The sequence below is a fragment of the Schistocerca nitens genome, chromosome 3 (genome assembly GCF_023898315.1).
Source record: "Schistocerca nitens isolate TAMUIC-IGC-003100 chromosome 3, iqSchNite1.1, whole genome shotgun sequence".
NCBI lineage: Eukaryota > Metazoa > Arthropoda > Insecta > Orthoptera > Acrididae > Schistocerca > Schistocerca nitens.
The window spans coordinates 75283446-75289445 of record NC_064616.1 but is presented as its reverse complement, the minus strand read 5'-3'; the positions used below and the strand labels follow the sequence as shown (position 1 = coordinate 75289445).

General features: G+C 42.9%; 1 protein-coding gene across 1 annotated transcript in view; it reads left to right on the top strand.

Moving 5' to 3' along the window:
- The first annotated feature begins 539 nt into the window (after positions 1 to 539).
- The window catches only part of LOC126249081 (mucin-17-like), a 267758-nt gene continuing 262297 nt past the window's right edge, over positions 540 to 6000 (top strand). Inside the window, exon 1 of the mRNA XM_049950732.1 lies at positions 540 to 571. The gene's annotated coding sequence lies outside the window, so the exon portion shown is untranslated. The remainder of the gene's footprint in view (positions 572 to 6000) is intronic.

Genomic DNA, 6000 nt, shown 5'->3' with positions numbered 1-6000 from the left:
TAGAGGGACGATCTCGGGACGAGCTCCATTGCAGAGCGAAAGCGCGCGGGATTAGCCGAGCGGTCTCGGGCGCTGCAGTAAAGGACTGTGCGGCTGGTCCAGGCGGAGGTTCGAGTCCTCCCTCGGGTATGGGTGTGTGTCTTTGTCAGGATAATTTAGGTTAAGTAGTGTGTAAGCTTAGGGACTGATGACCTGAGCAGTTAAGTCCCATAAGATTTCACACACATTTGAACATTTTTGCAGAGCGAGAGCCGCAGCAACGGACCACCGACGCTGCAGCGAAGGCTAGCGGCTAGCACCACCCCGAGTTTCCCCGGTAGCGCGAGTTGCGTCGTGGGGTGGAATCCCGGATGCCCTTCCCGGATCACGAAATAGCCGGAGAGCAGAGCCCGGGCAGAAATGCAAGTTCCCTGCGTGGGGGCCTTGACCCACAAAATGCAGGACTGCGCCTGGGAGGGGGCCGGCAGAGCGGCGTGGGGGAGCCGCGGCTTCTTCTGCGGCCGAGGATCGCCGGCCGGCCAGTTGTCTCCAGCCTCCGCCACCGCAGCGCCGGCGCCTTCCTGGAGCGCAGGTAAGCCCACACCGCGCACCCCGCCAAACCTCCGAGCGCTCAAAATTATTCTGATACGATCGCTTGCTTTTATATAACAAGATAGTTGATATGCTGGGTCTCAAATATTGTCCCTTCTCACTCGCCTCCATTTTCGTATTCATTTCACGAAAACGGAAAGAGGTTCTCTTCCGGCGGTGTGTAAAAATCATGAAGATACATTTTTACGGTTATTGATCAATTATTAATTTTGAGATTCTACCCAACGTGCGATTTTTCAGCTTTATTAGGAACATTCGCAGCTCGAATCTTAAATTATACATTGAACGGCAACTACAATTTCAAATAAGCTCTTCCTAAAAGGAAACTTAGATGAGCTAGGCATTGTCGTAACTGGTAAAGTCGAATAATTTCGTACACGATAGACAGTATCTCAACTCGTTTATAAAAATGATGAAAATACATTAGTATTATTAATGATTAGTTTTTTGTCGTTTGTGATTCTATCCAGTAGGCGATCTTTCATCTTTGCAAGACTGACCGATTATAGGTTGAAAATAAAACAACAGTTTAAAATACACTCTACGTCAAACAAAACGAGAATGACCTAGATACTGCCTTAATTAACAAACCTAAATAACCTCGTACATGCTATGAAAAAAAGGATTGCCCAAACAGCGAAAATATTCATGTGGCCTGTAATTGGTGCAGTCCTACAAAATGATACGATTACTTTGGAATTACTGTAGTGTAAGAAATGTGTCAGACTTTTTACAAATAATAGGAAGTGATATGTCTTTTAAATAAAATCGTAACTTAATGGTTCGAGGAGTTGTAATTACTACTCTTCTCGTCTTAGCCAATTGAGGGCCAGCGACATGTGCCGCGTCTCACGAAATCGAATTCTACGTCGATTATTTGCCAGTACGTCCACAACGATTTCTGAAACCTGAAAAAAAAAACAAATGCTTTGGTTCTACTTTCGAAGACAGATTCGGTGTACAAGTGTTCCATCTCAGCACGGGCCGTGACAAGCGTGATTGGCACCGGCGATTTCTGCGGCTCACCTAAGTCATCCGTATTCGCGGCAGTCATTGTTGTGACCTGTATCTGTTGCCGGAAGGTCAGCTGATGTAAGGCTACAAAAAATCGTGCTCGTCACATACGTGACCATTACGACGTTTTCTACACTCAATTTCTGCAGTAAGACGTGTAACGGACTCGGGTTTCTCGAACTTGTCCGCTAGGAAAATTGTTTGTTGTAAATATCCCGAGAATAACCTGTTGTCCAAAATGAATTAATTTAAATATCTTTTGTAAGAAAGATAAAGTCTGCTCGTATTACCTATGGGTCCAATGGAATAAACGATTATTTTTTGAGTTACAAAGTTAATAAATTACGTTATTTCTAAGAAGTTAATGAGCTTGACTCAGCAAACGCATGACAGTATGCAAAATTTAAAAAATTAATGAATTATGAAATCAGCGAGAGATTCAGGGTTTTCTAACCAAACTTATTCACTTGCTGCTTTGTCAAAAGATTTTAACAATGTAGTTCACAAAGTAGTCAATATTGATATATTTTACGTGAAAATGTCATTCCAGAATAAAAGAACACACAGAAACGGTAGGAAAAGGCAAAGATATGTTGTTGTTTTTATTGCAGAAAAGGAAACGGTGTTTAGAATGTAGGCGAATTACGCTCGTGTTAGATGTTAATTATCTGTCCCATGATGTTTCAATCAATACTTCAATAAATTACTTTTATGTACTGGAACAACTGATGAATCTTGCAACAATCTGCATAATAAATGCAGAGTGGTCAGCGCGACAGAAGGTTTATCCTAAGGGTCCGAGTTCGATTCCCGGCTGGGTCCGAGATTTTCTCCTTTCAGGAAATGGGTGTTCTGTTTTCCTAATCATCATCATTTCATCCCCGTCGACGCGCAAGTCGCCGACGGAGCGTCAAATCGAAAGACTTGCACCCGGCGAACGGTCTGCCTGACGGGAGGCCCTAGCTGCACGACATTTATTTTACTTATTGCCCTCTACAACTGCTAGTTAACAACTAAGCCCCTGCAACGGACAACCTTCACACAGATAAGCATTATTGAGGAATTCTGCGGGAATCAATGTAAGCCGTTGTTGCAGAGACACCGTTTCTTTAATATACGCTTGTGCTCACCTCATCTAGGTCTCGGCGGCTCACCATTGTCGCCCTGCTCTCGACTACGAGTCAACTTTTCCTCACTGAAAGAAGTCTAGCCATCAATTCGTTCTCCATGACCAGTTATAGTTTTTCCAGAAATTGCTAACAATACTGTAGTATTTTCCAAACGTGGAGCAGCTGTGGTGAAGTGTTTTTCACTTTTGCTACCGTACCGCCAGTGACCACCGAACAAACTGGTGCAGTGGTGTACCCGCCAGCCACGTATTTGGGAGGAGCGGGCTTCGGATGCCTGTCTGGCCGTAGTAATTCAGGTTTCCTGCAGTTACCCTAAAGAGATCCAGGTGAATGATGAGGCAGTTTCCTCGAAATGGCCGCAGCCGATTTCCTTCTCACAACTGATTGCTCTGTCCCTCATGACCTAGATGTTGGTGGGCCGTTAAAATTAAACATTGCTTCTTTTTGCCAACAGTCGGGACAGTCACCTGACATTCAGACAATATAAACAGGCATCTCGCTGTCTAAAGGGCCGAAAAGGAAACATATAGCTATAACTGTTGAATGATGTTTCTGAGAACGTTTAGCGTTATTATTCCTATGTCCTCAATTTATTTCTTAAAACTCTTCTTTTGTCTTTCATTTGACGACGAAACGCTAACGCTTTTCTTTTCTGTCTTCATTCCATTCATTACTAATGTTCGTCGCCAAATTTTCCTCACCCTCCTTGTCTGCACGTCTCTCTGAAGTTTCCTCTGGTCTCTTGCCATATAACTCATATACAGCAGAAATGGGATGTGCATATTGAGTTTCTTACGTATGCTTGTTGTGGTGTCACCACCAGACACCACACTTGCTAGGTGGTAGCCTTTAAATCGGCCGCGGTCCGTTAGTATACGTCGTACCCGCGTGTCGCCACTATCAGAGATTGCAGACCGAGCGCCGCCACACGGCAGGTCTAGAGAGACTTCCTAGCACTCGCCCCAGTTGTACAACCGACTTTGCTAGCGATGGTTCACTGACAAAATACGTTCTCATTTGCCGAGACGATAGTTAGCATAGCCTTCAGCTACGTCATTTGCTACGACCTAGCAAGGCGTCATTATCAGTTGCTATTGATATTGTAAAGAATGTACAGACAAGAGCTACGTTCAAGATTAATGGATTAAAGTTAAGTATTCCACCATCTGCGTCCGTTTTTCTAAGTTCTAATTTCCTTGGCATGTTCCAGACCTCACGCCAGCCTGTGTGAGCTTAAACGCGTGCCTTTCGGCTTCCTCTATTCCTACGGGTTGGCTCTCATGCCAATCCACAACACTTGTCATAAGTAAGCAAGTTTTTTTGGCAGTGATCTCGCTGTCGGCGTTTTAATAAATGCAGTAACGAAGGAAGACCGAAATGAAATACTGTCTTCAATTGCAATTTTTTTTTAATTTCCTACGTACATTGCCTTTTTCACGCCCAGGTCTATACCCTCAGCTGTTGAGGCAAAGTGTTACTTACGGTTATCGTGTATTTACCCTGTAAATAAAAAAAGTTACTTTAAGAAAAACTGACAGTTGGTTACTTATAAGTAACGAAGGAAAGTTAATGTTACAGTCTACCTAATTCCGTTTTCCACAGACTTTCTATATTACTACGACATTTACATCCAAATTACCTGATAACTCTAGAATTCACAGAAGAGTTTGGCAGAGGGCCAATACAACCACTTTCAAATTGTTTCCGGGCCGTTTCACTTTCGACAAGCGTGTGGGAAAAAAGGAGACCTAAATCTTTCCGTGCGAGCTCTGATTTCTTTAATTTTATTACGATGGCTATTTTTCCAACACAATATTTCCGCATTCGGAGGAGAAAGTTGGTAACTGGAAATTCGTGGAAAAATATCGTCTCAACGACAAACGGCTTTGCTTTTACACTGAGGTGACAAAAGTCATGGGATAGTAATATGCATATATACAGGTGGCGGTAGGCTCGCGTACACCAGGTGAATTGGCGAAGCTCTCGTTTGTACTCAGGCGATTTGCATGAAAAGCTTTCCAACGTGATCATGCCCGCACGATGGGAATTAACGGACTCTGAACGCGGAATGGTAGTTGGAGCTAGACGCATGGGGCATTCCATTTCGGAAATCGTTAGGGAATTCAGTATTCCGAGAGCCACAGTGTCAAGAGTGTGCCGAGAATACCAAAATTCAGGCATTACCTATCAACACGGACAACGCAGCGGCCGACGGCATTCACTTAACTATCGAGAGCAGCGGTGTTTGCGTAGAGTTGTCAGTGCTAACACACAAGCTACACTGTGTCAAATAACCAGAAAAATCATTCTGAGACATACGGCGAACGTATCCCTCGGTACAGTGCAGTGAAATTTTGTGTTAATGGCCTATGGCAGTAGACGACGAAGCGAATGCCTTTGATAATAGCACGACATGGCATGCAGCTAAGGTGTTTAGTTGCATCAACAACCTTTAAATTTGTGTGACGTATAGAGTAAACGAAATTTAACGAAATTTTTTAGTACTCATGTGGAAGACCTCACACTTTTTATTGTTTAGTACCAACTGCCACCTTTAGCACCTTGCAGATATCTTCTTTAATTCGTTTTGCAATTCTTTTGACCGGATGACGACTTTGGTAGATGGTAAGCGTCATCAGAAACTTTGAAGTGACACCTTAAGATGAAGTCGTCAAAGAGAAGTTGAATTTGTAACTGAATGTTATATTTTAGCCAATTTTTTTTTAAATTATAGAATACCTGCAAACTCGCAGAAGAGGATGTAGAATGGAAAAACTGAAGATATAGATTTTCTTGTAATAAAATTTTGATTTGAGTTTGCTACATGTGCATTTGCTCCAAGCGATTTTGTTGAGAGCATTAAATTTGCTGTTAGTTGCTTACCCACCGCTCGGTGGTCTGAACTGCTGCTAGCAAATGTACGTTAATAACTGTGCTGGCTCTTACAACGCAATGTGGCTTGCCACCACGCGTTTTGAAAACCAAACGATACAGTGCCAAACATGTTTGTAGAGTTACGTAACAGCTTAAAACGTACTCCAGATGAGGATATACAGGGTGAGTCACCTAACATTACCGCTGGATATATTTCGTAAACCACATCAAATACTGACGAATCGATTCCACAGACCGAACGTGAGGAGAGGGGCTAGTGTAATTGGTTAATACAAACCATAAAAAAATGCACGTTAGTTTTGTTAGCACATCTGAACATATAAACAAATACGTAATCAGTGCCGTTTGTTGCATTGTAAAATGTTAATTA